Below are 10,122 nucleotides of genomic sequence, written 5' to 3'. Positions count from 1 at the left end.
ATTCCGAACGCAGTAAGGACCGGCTTCATGGCATAGGATCTGATGAGAGCATTAAGGAAACAAAATGTAAAGAGGGTTTGTTTTTTTTCTGTTAGACTTGAGATAAATTCATACATTTTCATTCCACTGACCAAACAGCAATCCACAGCGTGATTGCTAATGATATTTGACGTTTCTGTGCAAATGAGCCACGACGTGTGAGGTGGAAGCTGTCTGAAGTCACTTCCTACTGTGTTCTGGCGTGTAAGGCGTGTTTGGGTAACGCTGCACTCTCTGTCTGTGCTCCAGTTCTCACTGGGGGTGATCTTTGTAGCTGAGAGACAAAACACCATTAGAATGATACTGTTTGATAAATATTGTGGATGGTTTGGATCCTTTATTTGTTTTGCATTTCGTTTGCTTTGTTTTTTGTGCCCCTTTATCACAGCCGTTTCATTACAGTGGCTGAAACAAACCAAAGATAAGCATTGCATGGTTGTTTTTCTCAACGTGGCTATATGTTTATTTGTCTGCCATCCTTCAGCTGTTTCACAGAGAAATGTTCACCTCCATTCTTATTATTCATGATATTGGTGGTTTGTTGCAGCTGAATTTGAAAAAGGACCTGAAATGGCATATCAGGGGACGTGAGGTAAAGTGTGGCATATAGAGTGCCCGGTGTTGCCGTAAAAAACATACTTGTGCATAAATTTGACCTTGATTATGAAATAAAGCAGCAAAAGACTGATGTTGGGTAAGTATTCATACGCTACCCCTCTGCTGGTAAAGCTGGACCGCACAAGGAGACAGGCATTGTGATTTTGTGATCAGACAAGAGATTTGAAAAGGATTCTATTTCCTTTTAGGTGTTTATTTCAGACACAGAGAAAGAGAGCAGTCACTCGGGTGTACATTGGATTCAGAAATTGAACTGGGAGATTAAAAGATAGCTGACTCATTACCACCTCCCCAAAAGCGGGAGATCACCAGAAGCACAGGACTGAGTGAAGATAATTGACTTTGCTGCCTTTGTCAACAAGCAAAGAAAATATATTTGAGTCCTGAAATGTTGAGTTAAATAAGAGCAAGACCCAGGTCTTGTCTGAAGTGACAATTGGGATATAGAGACATGATATCTTCCTTCATTCCAGCATCATCCAATGACTGAAACTAAGATGGAGGTCAGGGAGAGGATTCCTATCATTAACTATTTATTTTCATCTATACAGCATCAGGTATTTTTGGATGAGTTAATGATCGGGGAAAGCTGTCAAGAAGAAAATGACATGTAAGAGGTACTGGAACCAAATAGTGAAAAAAGTGGGATAATATCCCAGTAAATATGAATACAGTGAGAATCCCCAAAAGTTCTGCTGATGTGTTTCAAGAAATGGAAGCCACTCACCAAAGATGAGGGATGAAAGATTTGTCCCTGATGAAGGGGTCACCGGACATGAACAGCGCCCAAGGATCAGGGCTAATCCTGAAATTGGTTCACTGCCTGCAGAGGAGTCACAATCCCTAGTCAAACATATCTAATCTGATATTAAATTAGTTAATCCAATACTGAGCTGCAGATGTTTCACAAAACGTCGATAATGTAAACCAAGGAAGCTAATCCAGGTTTTCCATTAACTAAGATGTATCATTTGTCAAAAACAGAATGAGGCAGACCAACAGTGAGGGTCTGGATTTAGATGACATCTGTGTCGCCATGGCAATTGACCACCGACCGACTGACTTTGAAATCCTCAAGTAATAAACCCCAGTTTTTCCAGACTGAGCTGATGATCATCATACGGTGTGCAGGCAAGTGTGTTTGGGGTCTGCAGTTTTCAGGACTGGTTCATGATTCACACAGGCCTACAGGGTTTTAACCCCCAGTGTTGGGCATTTCAGGTCCAGAAACTACAAATCCAGACCAAGATTTTGTTTCTACCAACCTGATTTACAAATATATTTATAGTTCTTTAGTCTGTTCGAACCCGGCCATTTTCCTGTTGTGGCGACTTGTGATGATAAAATGTTCTTGTGTAAGTATTATCGGCTCTAGGAGTCTTTTCTCACCATCTAGGCCATGAGGCAGCATTTGGTTCTTCCATCTGGACAGAAATATATATGGCCTCTGCCATTGACACGGAGCCTTGTTGCTATGGAGATCTGCAGATTTAGGGGAGCCCAGTAGCAGAGTACAGACCAAGAAGAAAGTGATCACTGGTATTGCATCATGGATCATTGTGTCACCAGGAGCTAAGGAACAACCCTGATGCAGTGGGCTGCATCCATTTAATGCATTTTGATTCTATAAAAAAAAAAAATCCTCGATACATTTTTTTTTTGTATTTCGTGAAGCAATTTTGAGCTGATAATGGGTGCTTTCAGCAGTGATTGTTTTATCTCAGCAGGTGGAAAACGGTGTTTTGGTCACTGTAGAGACTAAAGGGCCAGACAGGTATTCTTAGAATGAAGTCAACCTGTCAATGAACCATAGTCCTATGAAACAGAATAGGACGTAAACCTGAAGAGGACTAAAAAAGGCAGGTTCTCCAAAGGCATTTCTGGTGTTTCCGAGGTAACACGAGGAACCCTGCCACGCTGGGGGATTTTATAACGTCGTGTACTGCAGCGGATGGTTACGGAACTCAGGGGCGTTGATTAAGAGTAAATGGACGTTGACAGATTCCAGATGAAACGTACTCTCTAGACCAGACTAATAAAGCAGAAGTCTGACACCCAATTTCTCCTTTCTACAGTGGGGACGGGGGGGGGGGGGGGCATGCTCAAATTAAATATTCAGAACAAAGACTGGCTTTCATCACAAAGTGTCTTTGCTCTCAAATTTGTGTTCATTTATAAAGCATTGCTTTTTTTAGCTAATTAAAATACAAAAAGTACTAAATACTAATATACAGTATTTAAGTATTTATATAAGTATACTACTTACATATTTTTCATATGATCTTATGACATTATCAGACAATGTACTGGAGCTGCAGAGGAAGACAGCAGAGAGGTGAAGATGACGGGTTCGATCGGCGAGACGGTGTGTGAGTATATCAGCTCTGTGCTCTAGGAGAAGATCAGGGCCTGATGGTAAAACATACTCAGTTTCCTCACTGGACCAAGACAGTATCATTTCCCATTGTGTATTTCTAATCTTATAAACCAGTGCTGTCCAATCTGGTCCTCGGCGACCCCCAGCCAGGCCACATTTTTGCTCCCTCCCAACTCCCTGCCTGACAGTCCACATTTTTGCTCCCAAAACATGAACATGATCTGTGGGTCACCAAGGACCAGACTGGGAAATGCTGCTACTGTATAGACTACCAACAATATGAATTCATACTGATATATTTTAATAAAAGTGTAATGAATCATCTGCGCCAATGTTCATGTGTTAATGTGTCTTTGTCAGATCTGTAGCGCATAAATGAATGCCTTTAATTACAGTGTTTTTAGCAGAATATTTCATTAAAATATATTTTCCATTTGGACTGCGTGTATTTTGTATCGCAGTATTGAAATATGTTTCACATTGAACCAAACCTAATACATACACATCTATTCTGTACTACAGTTAAGACTTTGATGTAACACCTCTCTCTAAGGGACATTAATGTCATTAAAGTGCCCAAAGTCATATGAGAGGTCACCTGTCAGGAGTAGCCTGTAGGAAGCCTTAGTCACAGGTACACGGCTTGTGTGGCTGTGAACAGACTTCATGATGAGTGAAATTACACGGTGATGGAAGAGCCGCCCTTTTCCCCGATGCACTGGGAATTAGAAGCGATACACATGGTAATTAATTAATATAATAATATGTGTTTGTAGGTTGTGAGTTGACAGGAGGCCAGGTAACAGCTGGGAGCTGTTTGGTTGCATTTCCATGGTGATTGATCACCGGCCCTGTGCCAGAAGAACCCCCCCCCCAGTTAATGAAGACCAACTCGCTGCAGACTAATTACGCTGTTAGGCAGTAAGAGTCCAGCTGGCCGGATTTAGAGAATAAGAATTCATGGAAAAGCAAGCAACCAGTTTTCTGGTGATACACGTGTCTGGATGAGGCTATATTTTTGCACTTAGCGTTTCTGTGTTTGGGTGGCTTAACTGCTATTTTTGGACCCATGACTGAGTTTTCCATCACATTGTCGAAATGGGATCTTTCGTTTTTGTGGCCACGAGGTATCCGTGCCACTCTACGAGCGTATGAATGTCCCCACGCCCCACAAATGTAGACGGCAGGTCTTACATGTTTATTGTCAGGTTGAGTAGTTTTCTTGATCATGATATCATGATAGCACGCTGGAGGAGAGTATGTTTTTTAAATGTATATTTTGCAACGAGCAATATTTGAGAATAAAACTCACGATCCTAAAGAGTAAAAAAATCTGAAACCTTTACCCCTTTCTTTGAACTACATGACTCGAGCCACTAGAAAATTATCAATAACCCAAATGTCCATGTACTTTTGAAAAGTTTTGTACATGACTACTGACTGCTGGTGCTAGCCTGTAATGCAATGTTTCCCAACCCAGTCTTCGGGGAACCCCGGACAGTCCACGTTTTTGCTTCCTCCGCGGTTCCCCGAGGACTGTGTTGGGAATTACTGCTGTAACATGCAAATGTTTTATACTTGAAAGTAAAGGTATTTCAACATTTACTACTTCCCACCAAAAAGGCAAAATAATTTTATGGTTCCTTTTAGTCAAACAATTAGATTAAAAAAGGTGTTATGCTTGCAGCCAGCTGAGGACGCTCCCCTCTGTGGCTCTGAATTCGATTTGCAGTGGTGATCACAATCGTGATCGGATTGGATGAAACCTCTGCTTTATGTGAAAGTAGTCAGCCACAATACAAATAAAGGACAAGAAACAAAAGAAACAGGGAAATAAAACTGAACAAGTAGTTCGCTTTGTTATGTGCCGTCTCCATCTTTGCATTTTCATTGGCTAATTGATTCTGTATTTTTCTGAGAGCTGAAAGGGAGTTTCGGAAGAAAATAACTGCAGTTAAATATTTTTATCAGCACTGAAATCTACCCAGCTCTTACCAAAAAACCTCATGAAGAAACAGAGTTTGTCACTCCGAGAGGGATTCTGTCAAATCTGTGCACCCGAAGTCAATTTAGATTTGGAAAAAAAAATCCAAAAATACAAGCTCCAAAATATTATAGAAGAACATGTTATTCAAAATCAGACAGCAGGATTGAAAAACATCAAATTTAATTCTTTCTTTTTTTTCCTTGAAGACGAATGCTTTTAAGGCCAGCCAGTTTCATTTACAGCAACTGACCCTGGAGCACATATTCATGCATGAATCTACAGGGAAAAACAGCAAAAGAATAAGCAAAGGAACTAAACTGACCATTAAAAGTATATGCATACCTAATTATACAAGACCCATGCGTACTGCTCCACAACCAATTATACTATATAGTGTCATGGTCTCATACACTGTAAAAAATAACATTAAAAGCTAAAGAAAGAATAAAGAAAGTGGAAAATGAAAAGCGGGTACATAATAATTCAGTAATTCACACTGTGTCACACTGTACCCTGTCATACTGTACCCTGTCACACTGTGTCACACTGTACCCTGTCACACTGTACCCTGCTATATTAAAACACATGGACTTTCTTCTTCAGATTAAAAACGTCTCCCCACCTATATAAGAAGTTGTTTTTCATGCATTCATAAAGATGACGTGATGGAAATATCGCAAGAGGAAAATATACAGTTTGATTTCCTCTCCGCTCCTCTATCCCCCCCGAACCCCATCCTCTCCCCACGTCTGCTCATAATAATTTCTTCTGACCCTCACCCCAAAACGGCTACAGGTCCTACATCGTGACCCTCACCCCAAAACGGGCTACAGGTCCTACATCGTGACCCTCACCCCAAAACGGGATACAGCTCCCACATCGTGACCCTCACCCCAAAACGGGCTACAGCTCCCACATCGTGACCCTCACCCCAAAACGGCTACAGCTCCCACATCGTGACCCTCACCCCAAAACGGGCTACAGCTCCCACATCGTGACCCTCACCCCAAAACGGCTACAGTTCTCACATCGTGTCCCTCACCCCAAAACGGGATACAGCTCCCACATCGTGACCCTCACCCCAAAACATGCTACAGCTCCCACATCGTGACCCTCACCCCAAAACGGCTACAGGTGCTACATCGTGTCCCTCACCCCAAAACGGGATACAGCTCCCACATCGTGACCCTCAACCCAAAACGGGCTACAGGTCCCACATCGTGACCCTCACCCCAAAACGGGCTACAGGTCCCACATCGTGACCCTCAACCCAAAACGGGCTACAGGTCCTACATCGTGTCCCTCACCCCAAAACGGGATACAGCTCCCACATCGTGACCCTCACCCCAAAACGGGATACAGCTCCCCCATCGTGACCCTCACCCCAAAACGGGCTACAGCTCCCACATCGTGACCCTCACCCCAAAATGAGCTACAGGTCCCACATCGTGACCCTCACCCCAAAACGGGCTACAGGTCCCACATCGTGACCCTCACCCCAAAACGGGCGACAGGTCCCACATTCTCATCACTTTCCCTTCCCTTCTCCTGCTCCTGTCATTCTCCGCTCAAATATATCATCTCTCTCCCACTCTGAATTTGCCATTTTCCAATGACTTCTTTGTTTTTTTCTTTCACTTTTGCACCGTCTGTCAGTCTCATCCCCCCCACCCTCCATCTTGCTTTCCTTCCCAGCTTGGGCATCTCGTAAAAGTCATCTCTCTCTCTCTCTCTCTCTCTCTCTGTATTACTTAGTATTTCTGGCCTGCTATTTGTCCACTGTAACCTTGAGTGTTATGAAAAGGTGTAATTAATTCCTCCAATTCCGCTGTCTGAGAAATGTGAGAACGATGTGTAATTTGGGATCATGGCAGGAGGTCACGCTTTTTACGGCTCCTCTCCCTTCAGGCAGACAGGGTGGGGAAACCCAGGCCAGCACATTATACTTACTTAAACCCGTTTAATTATCGTGGTGGGTCCATTTCCGTGCTATCTCTAAAGAAGAGGACCATGAAAGTCAAATTATGGACGCCTGCATGTATTATCACATTCAGGGAGCTACGCAGAGGCATATAGTAGGATGCGATGTCCCAGTTTGGAAACAATGCAGTAAGACAGGGTCCATGCCTGAAATTCCACCTGTTCTGACCAAATCCATGAAAAAGATGCTTTTAGTCACAAGACATCAGCCTCAAGCTGCTCGGTCCTCAGACTGCCATTTCTGCTTCATGGAAATGCGCAGTTTAAATCGTTTATGTCTAATGGGTGTACAAGTCTTGCATAATTGAAGTAATGAGAGTGTCTGGAGGAACATTCTCTGTCTGCCTGATACATCTGTATCGCAGGAGATACTTCTGAGTATGTTCTGGAATAGTTTTATGCTAATTCTTTGCATGTACTGCATCCGTTATTTCTTCATCACGTTTTCTTTTCTAATTCATCGACTCTCTATTTCATAAAGATTATTCTTGTGATATAAAGCCAAATCCATTTTTTCTCCTTTGCCGAATCAGCCATGTGTGTAATAAATACTCAACATCAAAAGAAGCTGGGAATTTGAGATGATATGGCACTTATCAGGAACGATGAGGGCGCGCCGATGCATGCACACGTGCTACCTTTAAGTCCATCTATTGTCTTTGCCACTTCGCCCCTTTGTGTGCGTTTGTGTGTTGACAGCAAAGCCCTATCCAACTCATTGCGTATTAGCTTTAATCTATCTAGTTAGATTTCGGTGTCTTCATATTGACCTACCAGCCTCCTTAATTTCACTTATAAGCTTCTTGAACTAATCAGCCATCAAACACTTACAGACTATGCTATAATCCTGAGAAAGACTTACGATTGTTTACTAACTTTAGATGATGTAGAGGAAGGCTGTACACTTCAAGAAACACCAATAAATAAAACAGAGGGCTAGAACTATGGATTTTAAACAAAAGCAGCTCAATTTTGAAGCCCGATGTCAGTCAAAATAAGGTAGTGAAATAAGGACATGTAGGCGATAGGTGTGGCTTTTAGGTGCAGTGTGAAGGACCTATGGATGTGCAGGTTTTACATGGATCCCCAAATACATGAGTAGTGTGGGTCCCCCAAAGCCAAGCTCAGACGATGCACATGGTCAGCCAGGCTGGATAAAGCTCACCTTCGATCATCTGTGTGCCATTTGGCCAAGGTGGAAAGTTCAGGTTCAGAAAGTCTGGATTTTTACTTTTTGGACCTGAACTTTCCACCTCTGTCATTTGGTCAGAGGTGGGCAATCTTATCCAGAAATGGCTGTTGTGTATGTGGGTTTTCGCTGAAACTCCCTCATTAGATTACTAATTAGAGGACTGATTTGCTGAGGAGTCCTCACACCTGGGTTTGAACAGCTGACCTAAAGGTTAACCGAAAAACCTGCATACACACTCCTGCATTTGATAGTGTTTCTCACCCCAGTCCTAGGGGACCCACCCCAGACAGTCCACATTTTTGCTCCCTCCCAGCTCCCAGCATGCTTGTACCAGGAATTCTGTGTTTTTGATTGGCTGGGAGCTGGGAGGGAGCAAAAATGTGGACTGTCTGGGGCTCCCCGAGGACTGGGTTCAGAAACACTGTGGTAGAGCATGATCTCGCCCATGCTGTTGCCTGGGTTGCTTTATGGCTAAAAACAGCACCTAGGAATCAGGAACCCTGGATGGAAAAGGAACTCTCTGGAACGCTACATGACGGGAAGAACACGGCTTTGAAACCTGCAGGTTGGCAGGTTCTGGGGGGGCTAAAACAGGTTATTATCGACAAATAGTTATTACTACAGGACAGAGAGAATAAGTGTGCTGCATGCCCAAGTTACCATGTAGATGCTTGGAGTAGGTCATGTGTCTGTCCTGGAGTAAAAGCAGAAGGCACAATCCATTCAAAATATTGACATCTCCATCATCACGAATCTGTTCTAAACGACACAAATAAAGTCATGCTGTTCCAATTTAGTCCAATTTCAGTGTAATTTTATACCAGTGATGGATATTTATTTTTTTTCAAGGAAAAGAAAAACCCTGCACTCTCAGGAAGCTGTTTTCAGACTTTGGATAGATGGCTGGGCTGCTCTGTTAAGACTGTGGCTTTAGGGTAGCCAGTGAAGAGCAAAGTCAGGGGAAAAAATCACCGGGTGTGACAAAACAGAAGCGAGTCTTAAGTACGGAGGTGTGAACATGTATTTGCATCCCATTTCCCTCCGGAGTACTTTTGAGATAATTTTTACCCCTAAATGTAACTAGCTCAGTCATATGTTGCAATTTTAGATGGCTCACAAAGCCAAGGCAAATGTGAGAATTTATGCAACGATGATGTGAAGGTTCAACACCCTCGGTCATTTCCCTGCAATCAGTGAGTTGTGTTTGCCCCCACCCCCCCTCTCTTGGTCTGCAGCACTGGACTGTTTTAATGGGGGCAGCTATTTCACAATTAAGCAAAATTTCCCAGCTACTCCCAGACATCAGCAGAGCCTAAACTGCATCCATCCATCCATTTTCTGAACCCGCTAGTCCTATTCATGGTCGCGGGAGGGGGTCCAGATCCTATCCTATACTGCATTCTCTTGCCAAGACGAGACCCATGTTGGGCAGCCAGTTGACCTTGGACCACCGGCAGTTGTTTTCTCCCCACTTGGAAGTTTTTGGTTCCTATTCTCCATTGTCATCTGGCTTTGTTTTTTCCTGTCTTTGTCTTCCCTCGCCCGTGTTTTTGAATTCTTCTGTATAAATGATGTAGCAATGTATTATGACAAACACATGTAAAGAGCCTTGGGGCCAATCTCTTTTGAAAGGAGCTATATAAAAATAAATTGAATTGCATTGAAAATAAACCTCCCCCCAAATCCCTGTAAGGAGTGACGATCCAGCCCATTCATTTGTGCCCGTGGCGGTGAAGCATTTCAGTCCTGAATGTGTCATATAACGATAGGGATGGTGGTGGAGCATTTCAGTCCTGAATGTGTCATATAACGATAGGGATGGTGGTGGAGCATTTCAGTCCTGAATGTGTCATATACTGTAACGATAGGGATGGTGGTGGAGCATTTCAGTCCTGAATGTGTCATTCGATAGGGATGGTGGTGGAGCAT

Source organism: Paramormyrops kingsleyae, chromosome 13 (assembly GCF_048594095.1).
Source record: "Paramormyrops kingsleyae isolate MSU_618 chromosome 13, PKINGS_0.4, whole genome shotgun sequence".
In the NCBI taxonomy this organism is placed as follows: domain Eukaryota; kingdom Metazoa; phylum Chordata; class Actinopteri; order Osteoglossiformes; family Mormyridae; genus Paramormyrops; species Paramormyrops kingsleyae.
The sequence above is the reverse complement of the archived record's forward strand: the minus strand, read 5'-3'. Positions refer to the sequence as shown.